This window comes from Gymnodraco acuticeps, unplaced genomic scaffold, assembly GCF_902827175.1.
Source record: "Gymnodraco acuticeps unplaced genomic scaffold, fGymAcu1.1, whole genome shotgun sequence".
Lineage (NCBI taxonomy): Eukaryota > Metazoa > Chordata > Actinopteri > Perciformes > Bathydraconidae > Gymnodraco > Gymnodraco acuticeps.
The window spans coordinates 9,157,333-9,172,965 of NW_022990590.1; positions in this window are offsets into that span (position 1 = coordinate 9,157,333).

A 15,633-nucleotide genomic window follows, 5' to 3' on the forward strand; every position below is an offset into this window, starting at 1 on the left:
AAACTCAGCTGGTGACCCAAAGTGCTGCTGCACACACGCCCACACAGCATACGAGGATATATGCAGCATAAAATACAGTACACACAAAGACACTTCAAAATTAAGAAAGGTTGTGTCATAAAGAAAACGTGTTAAATTCCACGCTGCGACTTTTGAGGGCATGGAAAAAAAAACGTTTCCAAATGAAAGGGGCCCTATTATGTTTTGGGGGGTTTTCACTTTCCTGTAGGTAATATATGTTTTAGTGCATGCAAATGGTCTGCAGAGGCTCAAATCCCTGTGTTCCCTCCAGAGGGAGTTTCTCTCCCACACACTTCCCTCCCTGTCTGAAACGCCTCCATTGGACTCCATTACTTCTGTCATATTGACATCGATATGGGACACTTGTGCTTCTATTGGATAGCGCTTCAACACATTATACATGATAGGCTAAGGGGTGGGAGCTTTCCAAAAAATCTCTAAGTAGTTGACCAGCTAACCAATCAGAGCAGACCGGGCTCTGGTTTCAGACAGAGGGTGAAAAGAGGTGCTACAGCACAGGTAGTATGAGACAAATAAAGAGCTTTTTTAACCTTAAAGCATGGAAACATGTCACAAAATACACATATGAACGTGAACATGATATTCCTTCTTTCTGTAACATTTCCTGAGTTATGCTGAAGGCTTTTGGTTAATTTTTTTTTTTTGAGCAACTAAACTAAATTGAGCACATTTCAGTCAGTCAAACCTAGGTTTATAGCATCATTTAAAAGAAATCCCAATGATGATACGGGCTGCGTCCAAATAGGGCTGAGCCATTCATCTGTATCGTTTACTCAAGAACACTGGTAGAAAAATAGAAAGGGAAATGCACTATAAAATAATTAATATTTTATTTGGGTAGAACTATTTGTCTTGAAGAGTGAAACATATGAAATCTATTTTTGCCTGATTTTGGCTAACAGTAGGATAAGCAAACTAAATATTATCTTAAAATGATAAGACTATTTTTATTTCTGAGTGCAATATATGGAATCATCATATCAATCAAATAATTTCATGTCTTTGCAGGTTCGTTCAAAGCCTTACATATACTGAGTATTAGAAGCCTTGGAATGTAAAAATAAACTGTAAGGTTGAGTTCAGTTCAACTCAAACTCAAAAACTGACTGGATTAACTATGTATACTAGCAACCGTTGCCAGGACAGCCTGTTTTTCTGTGTAATGGTGAGGAGGCCTACAGTCGCTTTCACTTTTATAGCATTGCTCGGTAAAGGTTTACTTCTTTTAACTGATGTAATTTACAATGACAAGAAGGAATATATCAAAGAAGGCTTTAATTGTGACAGCATTCTAGTTTTAAGATGTTGACTGAGGTTATTATTGAAAATGTTCACACCTTCCTTTGCTGTTAGTCTCCAAACAGAGCATTGATCTTCCCAGCAGCTGCATATATTACACCACACAATAGTGTTACATAGAAAAAAATACTAAGTAACATTATTGATGAAATTACAAAAACCGGTAACTGATTTATAAAGGCATACACATGGTTGGCGATGGGCGCCACATCTTGGCAATAATAGGCAACAGTACAAAGAGTTTGTCAGGTTGGACAGCAGACCTGGGTGGACCCAAATGCAGTACATACAAAAGGTTTAACAGAAAATTCACTTTAAAGGCAGGTTATCCAGACCAAACAGGGCAGGGCAAGGGAAACAAAACAAAACAACAAGGATCTGTCTCACAATCACAATGAAAAGACAAAGCTGGGCAGGGCAAATACAAAGGCACCAGAGGCCTGTACGACGAAGCCGGTTCAACATAACCTGGATATGTTTGAGTTACCCAGTTTACCTAATCCAAAACAAACGCGCTCTCGCTAATAATGCTGGTTATCAACTTGTTAACTCAAGCCAGCTTTGCCCTATCTAGTTAGGTGCGCGTTCACATGAAAGGGTTGGTATTTGGAGCATTCGACCAATCACAAACATGGACAAGCCTACTGACAGCGCAGCGCATCATACTTCCTGAATGAAAAGTCAACTATAATATTAGACAAATATGAAGACGTTAAACTTTAAACATCCACGACTTAAACACTTTATCCAGGGTAAAAGCCACATAGCTGCACCTGCAAGGTGAATACAGCTGGCAAAAGAAAAAGTGTTTGAATGCGTACATTAACAGGTTTATGATATCACTGCCCCGTCTAAGACACGAGTGGATCTGACTTTAATTACATTTGTCTCGAATGTTTCGTCAACTTAATGTGTTGCTTAAAATAATACTTCTGCATACAGTATGTGACACTGTGAGTGTTGCACGGCCAGGTACGGCTCAGCTGACTCAGATAAGAAAATAGGCCTATATGATACATTATGATGTGATATGATGTGATATGAATGATAATGAGACACATCGACGTCTGCACTCACAGTGCCGCGGACTGTACGTAATGTTACTGTGATCCGGTTACTTTTGTTGTGGCAGATATTTAACCTGTTAAACCCCGAGCCTGTTTTTCAGGTTTCAGGCTCGAAAATGACATTCCCAGAACAAATGACCATATCTTCCCTTCTAAAAGGGTTAAATTAATAATCTTTTTTCTCAAAGTAATGATAAACCTGTGAGTTGGATGTAGAAAAGTCAGAATAAATATAGATGTTTTTTATTTTAAAGAAAATTCAGATTGAACATGGTAAAAAACTGTAAATTATAGTGTCTGTCCAAAACATATTTTGTACTTATAGTGAAAACTAACCTTGGATGATGGGTTAGTAGACTAAAAGCTTTAGGAATCCAAAGTACAACATCTAATAAGTACCCTGTATCAAGAATGATGCAAAACAAGTGATATTTGACCTTTTTAGACAGATTTAGCAAAAAAAAACCCTCTTCTGGAGCCATTTGGGTGGATTTTCCATATCTCTGGTCCCCCTTGCTGGATTTTGACATGTGACATACATATCTTTCGAAGGGGAACTCCCACCTAGTCCTTATTTGGTAATGTGTGTGTGTTAGACTGTCGCATAGCCAAGACCGGATATAAATGAAATCATTTTTTTATACAGAGACGTTAAAAACCTATGGATTAACCGATTCAGACGCGTTTTTTCTCGTTTTAATGCCATTGAACACGTCTTTTGATCAGATTGACAGCTACGGTGAGACGATCTCCCTAGAAGCTCCGTAAAGGTACGTGTTGTGATGTCTGTGTTTGCTTCCCTTGTCGAGTCCGGATCACTCAGTGATGATACTATATACCTAAATAATCTGTGGAACCTCAGCTTTAATCAGATATATTGTATGTGCAGCTATGATAAGTAATAAGGGTACTTTTATCTTGAGTTCTGTGCCAATGTCCGTTAGCATTTTTCGCTAAGGGGTCATTTAGATGCTTCTTATGAGACTTGTGTTTTGTGTTGGTAAAAATGGTTTGTATCGTCAGTTAGCTGAGATTATTTCCGTTAATCTGGTATAACCAGGGGTGCACATAACTTTTTTGCCCTGGTTCTCAAAGAAGCACCTGGAGATGTTGCTTGGTGCTCATCCTTAAAATGAAATAAACCGTAACTTTTGAGGGGGTCTTGACTTTATTTGCCAGACACACGGCACTAAACACACATGCAGAGGTGAACACAGAACACACATGCAGAGGTGAACACAAGACAACATTAGCACGACCAGTAATCCTACAAGCTGTCATCACTACCCTCCTGACTGTCAGACATGGTAGCTGATGATGTAGGCCTACTACTTTCTCTCTGGTTGAGTCTGCGATTAGATGCTTGCATCCACAAGTCAACAGCTGGGTTTGGGTCGAAAGTCTCTGTTGTCATCTTAGACAAGTGGATGTAATCAAATAAGTATGTGAACATAACCAATAACCTACCATAGCCAATAACAAATGAATGTAACTTATTGTATTTGTGTTGTTCATTCATATCTTATTTTACCTTAACATTTATTTATTTATGCATTTTTTTTTATCTCTCCAGTTTTAAAGGATATTTTTGGTTACTGTCCTATAGTATACATTGGAATGATTTAAAACCTGTTTATCCCAATAATTATAAAGGAGTGCCTTGGAAATATGTGTTTCCATAAATTGTGACCAAACCGTTTGAACTTAGACTAAGAGTCCTTTACCTCACTGAGCTGTAGTTAACTTATCAGCCTCTCAGTCTGACTGGAGAGGACTCTCCCTCAACATTATTGTAGAAACATCTTCTTCTTATATCCGTTAGAGCAGCTAGCACGGCACCAGATTCTAATAACAACAGCGCTGGTACCGGTGCACCCTCCCTCTCTCCCTCGCATTTTGTCTGTGAGCTGCGAGCGCCAGATAAGCCAACATCCCCCATTTTCATCACTTACAGCGCCCATCGTACAGGGCAAATGAAACGTGTAACCGGGGTGAAAAGGTGTTACATTTACTTAATTATGAATATTGTTACATCAAGGCCGACAATTAGGATGAACCCCAACGGTCAAAATGTTGTTTTCCCTCCCAGAACTGCCAGCGCAGCACCTCCCCAGATATGGTGCCCTAGGCGAACATCTAGCCAGTGCTACGGGTCGAGTTCATATCATGGTTCATATGCAACTCGCAAATATCTTTCTCTCTCTTTTCTCTCTCTCATCTCTCCTCTATTTTCTCTTCTCCCTTCTCTCTCAATGTTGGTACACAAATGCGCTTTGTTTCAAATGACCCGGTGCTCTTTTTTTGGCGGAGGTGCGCATGCGCACCTGCGCACCAGTTATGTGCAGCCCTGGGTATAACACATTAATAGGTTCTTAAATATTAATATTATATCCCCTGAGACACAGTGTCCCCGCCGGCGGGGACCTTGGGGTTTAACAGGTTAAGTAAGCTTTCTTAACGCTAATGTTATAATAGTCAGATTGCTCTGAAGATGGGAGGTGATATTCTATTAATTTTCACGTTCACGCAGTCGGTGATATTTGCCGACCGTCTTTCCTGCAACGGCAGTTTAAACTGTATTTCCTTTCTCCTGTAATATGACTTGATCGCTTTAAACTCTGCACACTGAGCTCTGATTGGTCAGCAGGCGGTGCTTTCACTGACTTGATCTCTTAGCCTGCTCCGGACCAGGCTAGCCGCTCAGCATAAGTTACCATGGAGATCTAGCCTGCTAAGAAGTGAACCAGCGTCGTAGGACCGGAAACCCAGTTCTATTTAGAATATGGCTTCGCCCTCTAAGGCTATCGCTATTGGGTAATCCCCCTGCACACCCGCGCAGCACTGAAAACACTTGTAGTCCACGCCCGGCCGCAAGGTGGGCCCCACCCTCGGGCTCCCTTCCGGTATAAATAGGAAGGAGGCCCGACAATCTGCTCCCTCTTTTCTTCAGCACCCCGTTAGACTGAAGCACTGATCAAAGAAACAAACATGAGTAACAATTGTGTAAAAGATTGTCCCTCATGTGGCTCGGAATACATCATGAGCTATGACCCACATAACATGTGCGAGTCCTGCCTGGGGTCTGAGCACGCGAACGCGGCTCTAACCCAGCAGGCGGCATGTGCTCACTGTGCCCGTCTTCCTCTGGTAGGCCGCTACTGCGGCCGAGGAGGACGATTGGCCCATCCCGGCTTACGAGCCCGCGGACGAGCGCCTCGTGTTCCTGGAGCCGAGTGCCGGGCAGGAGTCGGACGACTCCTACCCTGCCTCCCTCCACGGGTTCACCGTTCGGTTCCCCCCTCCCTCCTCTCCCCCAGACGGGGGAGACAGAGTCGGAGCAGGGTGCCAGGTTGGCGGCCGAACGCACGGTTCCAAACTTCTCCACCGCCACAGCGCCACCAGCGATAGGTGGCATTTTAGTGGAACTGCCGGAGATTATTAGCAAGGCGGCTGCCTGCAAAAATCTCCCCGTTCCCCTGGCTCAGGAGAGGTGTGCTACGGACGATATGGCTTGAGTTTTCTCACGGGTGCAGATGGTCAGGAGTGACCCGATCTGGCCACGTTTTCACACCATCAGGAGGTACCAGGAGGGGTCGGCGGCGAACCCGAGGGCCCTGAAGGCTCCGGTGGCCACATTTGTTCCCCTCACCAAGGTGGAGGGGTTAACAGATGCGGGCTGCCCAGCCACCCCTTCTCTGGAGCCGAGCCTGACGGCGTTTTTCGGGGTAAAACAGGCCAACTTGATTGTTGGACGGCGTCCTACGTTGGCCACCCCCAGAGACCAGTATGTTGCCCGCCAGGCCGACCGGGGTGCACCAGTGTGCCTTCCAGGCGTCGGCGGAGGCGAACAAGCCCGGACGGGCTGTTCGGACCCCAGTTGCACGCCATGATGGAAACCATGAAGACGGCCGCAGAACAAGCTGACGACATTCGCCAGCACGTCAGCTGGCTTCAGCCTGCTCAGCGTCTGCAGCGGCACCAACGCTCGCAGCAACCGCAGCGCCCACACCGGCCGCAAGCGGAGAGACAACAACCGCAGCCACGACGTCAGGCTCGCCCTTCAGCGGCTGCAGGGGCTCCGTCCCACGTCTCTGCTCCCCCGCCACCCCAGAGACAGGGTCTTCCGGCGGTGAGTAGAAGAGGAGTGAGGCACCCCCGCTCCTGGTCTGCTCCACGAGAGCCGCCAAGGAAGCAGAGCCGTTTGTGACGTTTTAGGGGGGGGGATTGTGAGGAGAATAAAAGCTGTTTATTTTCCAACTTTTTGTCTGAGTCATCAGTATCAAGTGGTTCTCACATGTCTCCCACCCTGTGTAAACTGCCTATAACCTGTCGGTTAATAGCCATCAGGGCTCGTTGTCGGTTAATACATTTCAGAGCGCGCTAATTAAACCGGCTGCCACTAATCTGTTGATTAGTAGACAGCAGGGCTCGCTGCAGAAGCCTGGTTTTAACCTGTTTGTTAATAAACTACAGAGCTCGTGGCATTCCTCTGTCCGAGATACGCCTCGTACACATGGCCTTAATAAACCCATGAGCACCGTTATAACGCCTCATGTGGGCAGCATTGCACGCACCTCCCTCCATCTCCTGAGCGTGTACGCCTCATGATGAGTCGGAGTGAGACGCAGCGTGTGGAGGCCCCCGCGCAGCACTTTCGGTCCAAGCACACCTTGGGTTGCCTCACGGGCAGCGGCGGCACATCTCGAGCACGTGCGCCCGCTCTGAGTTTTTCTCAGAGTGGCAGCGCGTGTGTCTGATGGACAGATGGATGAGCAGGCTGATCAGCAGAGGATACGCCCTGCAGTTCGCCTCCCCCGTGTTCACCAGGATGTGGTTTTATCTGGACAACCTGCTATTGCTGGCTCGCTCCATGGAGGAAGTCGCTTTACAGACGTTACATCTCGTATCGCATCTGTCAAAGCCTGGGTTTTCATAATGAATTTTAAGAAGAGCTGTCCTCTTCCCTCTCAGATATCCATTTATCTGGGAGTGGAATTAAACTCAGCCAGCAGAGCGCGGCTCTCGCTGCAGCGAGTGGAGGAACTGACAGCTCCCTCTCCGGCGTGTCACATCCCGCAGGCCCTCTCCGTGATACAGCTGCTCACATAGCCGCGGGAAGTAGGGGTGCTGGGGGTGCTGCAGCACCCCCTGTTGGCGAGTGGTGTACATTTGAAAAACTGAGTGACCACCTAAATAAAAATTATTAAACTACATAAAATAGTTATGATTTTACTTACTAAAATTAGCTGTATACAGTAGCATATAATAGCCATAGTATATATCAGGTGGCTTGAATTTATTTTCCAAATAAAATCCGAGTCATCTAGGTCGTAGGTCGTGGGAGAGTGACGTAATTGACGCGACACACACACTGCAGAGTGACAACTTTCTAGAATGGCGCAAAAAAGGATTTTGGATTTTTTTCTCCAACAAACAACCCAATAAAAAGAGTGGACCACCAGCTACTCCTCAGCCCACCACCTCTACAACTAGAGTAATATGACACAGAAGAGACTGACACATCTGACTTTAATGCATGTCCATAGTAACATTTTGGACAATGTGGATGTATCTGCTCTAATGAGGGTCTTCATTAGTGCCACCCCAGGCTACATTTGGAGTTTTGTGAAGACCCAACACAAGGTAAGACGATATTTTTCCTTTAATGCTGCTGCCGCTGTGCAGTGTTTTGCCTTGTCAATCAGTTAAAATTGAATTCATAGTTTTATTAATATTGTAAATAATATTTTCTGACTATTTGTAATGTTGTGTAGGTTTGTAAGACCCATAGTTAGCATGTGGGCATGTGCAGCTGTTGCTAAGTGATGTAGGTCTATAATGGTTTATTAAGCCTAGTTAAGGTGAGACACCCCAGGTGAATAGGGTAATTTCTCCAGTTAATTACCTACAATACGGCAATTGTTTCTTATATTACAAGTTTTCTGAATATGCAAATGAGCCATTATCTCATTACATTTGCGCATATTTTAACACATTTCAGGAACCGAAATCTGAACTTTGGATAAAGCCAGGTTCAAAATTCTCGTTTCATTTTGTAGTCATATTAGCATCTAAGGCTTTTATAGAAGGGATTTTGGATATCTCTTTTTATCACTCCATAAATCAGAAAATACTGTCAACAGCCCTAAAATATCAATTTTCGCCATGTTTCTTGGTATAAAATCTTATATAATTCAGGCTATGAATGATATATGAACAAACCCTTCTGTAAAAGCCTTCATAATATTGATAGGAATATAACTGGAAGGTTTGGTGTATGTACTGTAAGTGCAACTGAAGTGGACATTTCGGACTCAGAGTAGGAGAAAAAACTCATTTTGAGAAAACGACCTTTAGAGATTGCAGTGAGGTGCTAGCTAAACCCTCCTGTTCTTTGGATGACAGATTGCGCCTCGACGCACTCCGTGAAGGTATTTCATGTTCGGGGTCATTTGTTTTTTGTCTAACCTTGCTTCGTGCAAGTGACAATTGTTGTTGTCTTCTCTGTGAAAGTTTTTTTCGCCGTTCTTTTGCCATTTTGAGATTTAAATTTCTGGCGGAAAGCTAACCAGGAAGTGTTTTAGCACATCACGTGACGCATCTGAACGAATCACGTTGTCAGAAGTTGACACCAGCCAATGAGATTTTGTTTCTTGGTTTAAGACCCTTTTGTACTTTCACGATTGGTTGCTGATACAAAGGAAATGACCATATTTGGATCCGATGAGATTGTGCAGGAGAGACGGAGCTTTTCCAATGATGACATTGTGCAAACAGCGGTTGCGGTACTTTATGTTACGTTAGAATGCTAACATTTGGTGAATTTAGGAGAAATATACAGACGAAAATGAACACTTAAATGTGTATTTTGTACGTTTTCCTTCCAAAAGCCTGAAAGAAAACATGTTATGGAATCAAAATAGCACAACATCTCAAAATTGACCAGTGCATGAAAAACGATGTTTTTGCCTGCCGTGTCTCACCTTTAACAAACAATGTATGCGGCTCGTATCGCTGACAGCCGGGCCCGGCCCAGCACCGCCTTTTTTAAGCGGCTCCCTCCCCACTTTTGGCAGCACCCCCTGAGCAAAATGACTTCCCGCGGCTATGGCTGCTCAGCATGACGTCAGCTGGTCACATGGGGATCCCCCTGGGACTCCCCCACAGTAGGAGTCTCCAGAAGTGGTTCATTCGCCCGCGCATCGACCCCGTGCATCAGAGGTAAATGTGCTGGAGCTGTTCTCCGTTTGGGAAGTATTCCAGCACTTCGCCCTGTTGCTGTACAATCAGACATGTGTTGATTCGCACAGACAACAGGCCATGGCAGCCTACCTCAATCACCAGGGAGGAGTACGATCTGCGCAGCTTCTGAACGCAGCCAGACGGCTGCTGTTCTGGGTGCGCACACACGTTGCTCTCCATCAGAGCAATGTATATTCCCGGCAAATTGAACAGAGGGGCTCGCAGAACGCAGCAGTCGTTTTATGCGAGGAGTACGGAGACTCAGACCTGTGTCATGTGCACTAGCGCCTCAGTGGGATTTGGCTTTGGTGTTACGCACACTAAAGCAAAGCCCCATTTGAACCTTTGGATCAGGTTCCCCTTAAACTGTTATCAGCCAAAGTAGGCTATTACTTTTGGCTCTAATAGCAGCGAGAAGGGTGAGTGATTTGTCTGCTCTCTCAGTGGCTCCGTCAGCTCTCCGGATCCAAGGAGATGGCAGTTCAGCTGTTTTACGCCCTAACCTGGCTTCATGCCAAAGGTCATCACAACTCTTTTGGGTCAAGAGTGATCACCTTGGATGGCTTCTTTCTCCCTCCTCACAGGTCTGAGGAAGAAGCCACGTCTCATCTCCTCTGTCCTGTGCGCGCGCTGTCCTGCTATGTGGTGCGCACGGCTGCCTTGCGCCGTTCTTTGCGCCTGTTTGTGCATTATAGAGAGTGCTCGAGCATATTTCTGGTATATTCATTTTAATGTCACCTGATATATAGGATGTGTGTTAAACTTGAATGGACGAGTCAATTCTAAAATGTTGTCCCATTTTAAGTAGAAGTAGATTAGCGCAAATGGTCTTTTCTTCCACTTTTGTGTTATAATCAAAAGGTGTTTTTTTGGGTATTTGTGAGTAGGTAAGGTACAACCTGTGATTTCTGCCTTGAGTAAAATGATTACCCGTCGATAAGTATTTTTCAGAAAGTAATTTTGGGGTTTCAAGGGTGGAACTCAGTAGGTTATAATTGAATTACAGTTTCCAGATATTAGAAGAGGCCCATGAGTCTATTATCAATGGTCTTTGCAATTAACAGCAGATGTACCCATGTTAAGTGAATTGGTAGAGGTCAGAGGAACTCCAAGAGAGGGCTTCCTCAGATATAATACAGTTAAAGTCTTGTTAGTTAATGGTTCATATCCAGCATGCATTAGCTAAGAAACGATAAGGATGTTAAGTGTTAGTTAATGAAAGCAATGTGTGTGCGTTCATGTGCAGACGTTGGTTGGGTGGTTCGTTTCCTGCAGGACTCCTGGAGATGTCATGAGACGATGTGTGTTACTGAATTGAGTCAAACAGTTAGAAAGACAATGGTCGTTCTGAATTATCAATAGATGTATTCATGTTAAGTGAGCTGACTTCGAGGTTAGAGGAAGTTCAGAGAAGGCCTTAGGGTATTAGAACAGTTAACCTTTGTTAGTTGACTAATCCTAAGGATGTCATGAGACGATGACGTTTAAACATATACAAGTATAGCTTTCAGAGAGAAAAACATGTGACATTTGTGTGGTAGGCTGCATGATAAAATGTGTGTTTGTTGTGTTTGTACAAAACACAACAAACTCTTACTGATATGTGATGGGTCCAGGCTCAAGGGCGTATGGCACTCTCAACTCTTTCAAGGACATGTCGGGGCCCTGCCTGCCAGTAGCTTTGCCGATATCTGTGTTGATAGGTAATAGATTAAGAGCGGTGAATCATAGAAACAGGAAGCGCTCAAACGTTTGTGTGAGTGTATCTAATTTAGCAGTGATTCCATGTCAGCCACAGCTTGTTACAAAAAACATGACTGATAGTGTGTTTAACAAACTTAAACTAGCTTTATTAAATGTCAGGTCTTTGGCAGGAAAAACATTTTTAATCAATGATTTTATCACTGAGCACAATCTCGATTTTATGTTTTTAACAGAAACTTGGATTGAACAAAATAACAGTGCAGCTGTTCTTATCGAATCAACCCCTCCCAACTTTAGTTTTATGAGTCAGGAAAGAATGCATAAGAAAGGGGGTGGAGTTGCTATTCTGTTCAATGATGCCCTTCAATGCAGGAAGACATCTTATGGAAACTTTGATTCTTTTGAATATGTGGCCCTCCGGCTGAAATGCTCCTCTCGAGCTCTGTTCCTAAATATCTATAGACCACCCAAATACTGTGCAAGCTTTTTTGATGACTTTACTGAACTGCTGTCTATAGTGTGTATTGACTTTGACCGTCTAGTCATTGTTGGTGATTTTAACATCCATGTTGACAACCCCCAGGACAGAGGGGCTAAAGAACTGTTTTGTGTTCTTGATAGCTATGGACTGACTCAGCATGTGACGGAGCCCACGCACAATAAGGGGCACACTCTGGACTTAATTATCTCAAAGGGTCTGAATATCTCTAAGGTTGTGGTGACTGATGTTGCACTCTCTGATCATTCCTGTGTTTTCTTTGAGAGCTCTATTTCTGTTCACAAAAATGTTCAAAAAGAGGTAACCACAAAGCGATATTTAACTGAAAACACTAGGGAAATGTTTACTCAGAATTTCTCTTCCACACTTGCCCCTGCCAACATCTCAGTAAATGAGCTAGTAGATCATTTTAATTCAAAAATTAAAAATGTTATAGATGCCATTGCTCCAACTAAGGTAAAGGAAGTGTCTGGCAAGAAAATATCTCCATGGAGAAAGGCCATGACCGTGAAAACAGAAAAAAGAGAATGTCGAAAAGCTGAACGCAGGTGGCGAAAAACAAATCTCCAGGTTCACTTTGAAATCTATAAAGAGAGACTTGGCCTCTATAATTTGGAATTGAAAAACGCACGACAATCGTTCTTCTCTGACATCATTACCAAAAACAAAAACAACGCACGTGCCTTGTTTGCTACCGTCGACAGACTAACTAACCCCCCAGTGTCAGTAGCCTCTGAATTTCTATCCACCAGGGCGTGCAATGATTTTGCCTCCTTTTTCACTGACAAAATTCAGAAAATCAGACAAGCAGTCAGTGCCTCTGCATCAGGAACAGCAAATGTGTTGTCCCTATCTCCACTTAACATCAATTCAGACATCATGACACAATTCCATCAGATTAATGATAAAAACCTAGAGGACATTATTCAACTTCTGAAATCCTCCTCCTGCTGCCTTGATATTATTCCAACAGGATTTTTCAAAGATGTTTTGCCTTGCATGGCCTCAGATCTACTTCATATAGTAAACAAATCTCTTCACTCAGGTATTTTTCCACAGGCCCTGAAAACTGCAGTCATTAAACCGCTCTTAAAAAAGAATAATCTAGATGCTTCAGTAATGAACAATTACAGGCCCATATCAAACCTCCCATTTCTAGGTAAAATCATTGAAAAAGTTGTTTTTCAACAGTTGAGTAATTTCTTGCATTTAAATGACTGTTTTGATGTGTTCCAGTCAGGCTTTCGTCCAAACCACAGCACTGAGACTGCTCTTGTAAAGGTCTTTAATGACATCCACTTAAACACAGACAGTGGCAGAACTTCAGTGTTAGTATTATTAGATCTCAGTGCTGCGTTTGACACTGTTGACCACAGCATATTACTAGACCGACTGGAGAACTGGGTGGGACTTTCGGAAACAGTTCTGAATTGGTTTGAATCCTACTTAAAGGACAGAAACAACTTTGTTTCTATAGGTAAATACACATCTGAGTTGACAAATATGACATGTGGGGTTCCTCAAGGCTCCATCTTGGGGCCTCTTCTCTTTAACATCTACATGCTACCACTGGCTCAGATAATGAAGAACAACAAAATAAGTTACCATAGCTATGCAGATGACACACAAATTTACGTAACAATTTCACCAGGAGACTATGCTCCAATTCAAACACTGAGTAAGTGCATTGAACAAATCAATGACTGGATGTGTCAGAACTTTCTCCAATTAAACAAAGATAAAACTGAGGTAATGGTTTTTGGAGCCAAGGCAGAACGTATACAAGTTAGCGCTGAGCTTCAGTGTGCAATGTTCAAAACAACAGATAAAGCCAGAAATCTAGGTGTAGTCATGGACTCTGACCTGAGTTTCAACAGTCACATTAAAACTGTTACTAAATCAGCCTACTATCACCTAAAGAATATATCTAGGATTAAAAGACTAATGTCACAGCAGGATTTGGAAAAACTTGTCCATGCTTTTATCTTCAGTAGACTGGACTACTGCAATGGTGTCTTCACAGGTCTCACTAAAAAATCTATTAGGAAGCTGCAGCTAATTCAGAACGCTGCTGCTCGAGTCCTCACTAACACTAAGAAAGTGGATCACATCACTCCAGTTCTGAAGTCTTTACACTGGCTTCCTGTGTGTCAAAGAATAGATTTCAAAATACTGCTGCTGGTTTATAAAGCACTGAATGGTTTAGGCCCAAAATACATTTCTGACCTCCTGCTAAATTATGAACCATCCAGATCTCTCAGGTCTTCAGGGACTGGTCAGCTTTCTGTCCCCAGAGTCAGAACTAAACATGGTAAAGCAGCGTTCAGTTATTATGCTCCAAATATCTGGAACAAACTCCCAGAAACCTGCAGGTCCGCTGCAACTCTGACTACTTTTAAATCCAGGCTGAAGACTTTTCTTTTTGTCGCTGCTTTTAATTGAACTATTCATATCTTAGACTGCACTGTAACTTTTATCCATGTACTTTTTTCTTTTAATGTTTAATTGACAGCACTGTACTTTTATCCATGTATTTTTTTCTTTTAATGTTTATTTTATTAGCTTTTCTTTTTAATGACTGATTTTAAATGCCATTTTCTTAATCTCTTTCATTTTTTGTAAAGCAACTTTGAATTGCCTTGTGTTGAAAAGTGCTATATAAACTTGCCTTGCCTTGGCCTTGCCTTGCCTTGCCTTGCCTTGCCTTGCCTTGCCTTGCCTTGCCTGCCTTGCCTTGCCTTGCCTTGCCTTGCCTTGCCTTGCCTTGCCTTGCCTTGCCTTGCCTTGCCTTGCCTTGCCTTGCCTTGCCTTGCCTTGCCTTGCCTTGCCTTGCCTTGCCTTGCCTTGCCTTGCCTTGCCTTGCCTTGCCTTGCCTTGCCTTGCCTTGCCTTGCCTTGCCTTGCCTTGCCTTGCCTTGCCTTGGCTTTGCTTCCTTGCCATTGCCTTGCCTTGCCTTGCCTTGCCTTGCCTTGCCTTGCCTTGCCTTGCCTTGCCCTTGCCTTGCCTTTGCCTTCCCTTGCTTGCCTTGCCTTGCCTTGCCTTGCCTTGCCTTGCCTTGCCTTGCCTTGCCTTGCCTTGCCTTGCCTTGCCTTGCCTTGCCTTGCCTTGCCTTGCCTTGCCTTGCCTTGCCTTGCCTGCCTTGCCTTGCCTTGCCCTGCCTTGCCTTGCCTTGCCTTGCCTTGCCTTGCCTTGCTTGCCTTGCCTTGCCTTGCCTTGCCTTGCCTTGCCTTGCCTGCCTTGCCTTGCCTTGCCTTGCCTTGCCTTGCCTTGCCTGCCTTGCCTTGCCTTGCCTGCCTTGCCTTGCCTTGCCTGCTTGCCTTGCCTTGCTTGCCTTGCCTTGCCTTGCCTTGCTTGCCTTGCCTTGCCTTTGCCTTGCCTTGCCTTGCCTTGCCTTGCCTTGCCTTTGCCTTGGCCTGTGCCTTGCCTTGCCTTGCCTTGCCTTGCCTTGCCTTGCCTTGCCTTGCCTTGCCTTGCCTTTGCCTTGCCTTGGCCTTGCCTTGCCTTGCCTTGCCTTGCCTTGCCTTGCCTTGCCTTGCCTTGCCTTGCCTTGCCTTGCCTTGCCCTTGCCTTGCCTTGCCTTGCCTTGCCTGCCTTGCCTTGCCTTGCCTTGCCTTGCCTTGCCTTGCCTTGCCTTGCCTTGCCTTGCCTTGCCTGGCCTTGCCTTGCCTTGCCTTGCCTTGCCTTGCCTTGCCTTGCCTTGCCTTGCTTGCCTTGCCTTGCCTTGCCTTGCCTTGCCTTGCTGCTTGCCTTGCCTTGCCTTGCTTGCCTTGCCTTGCCTTG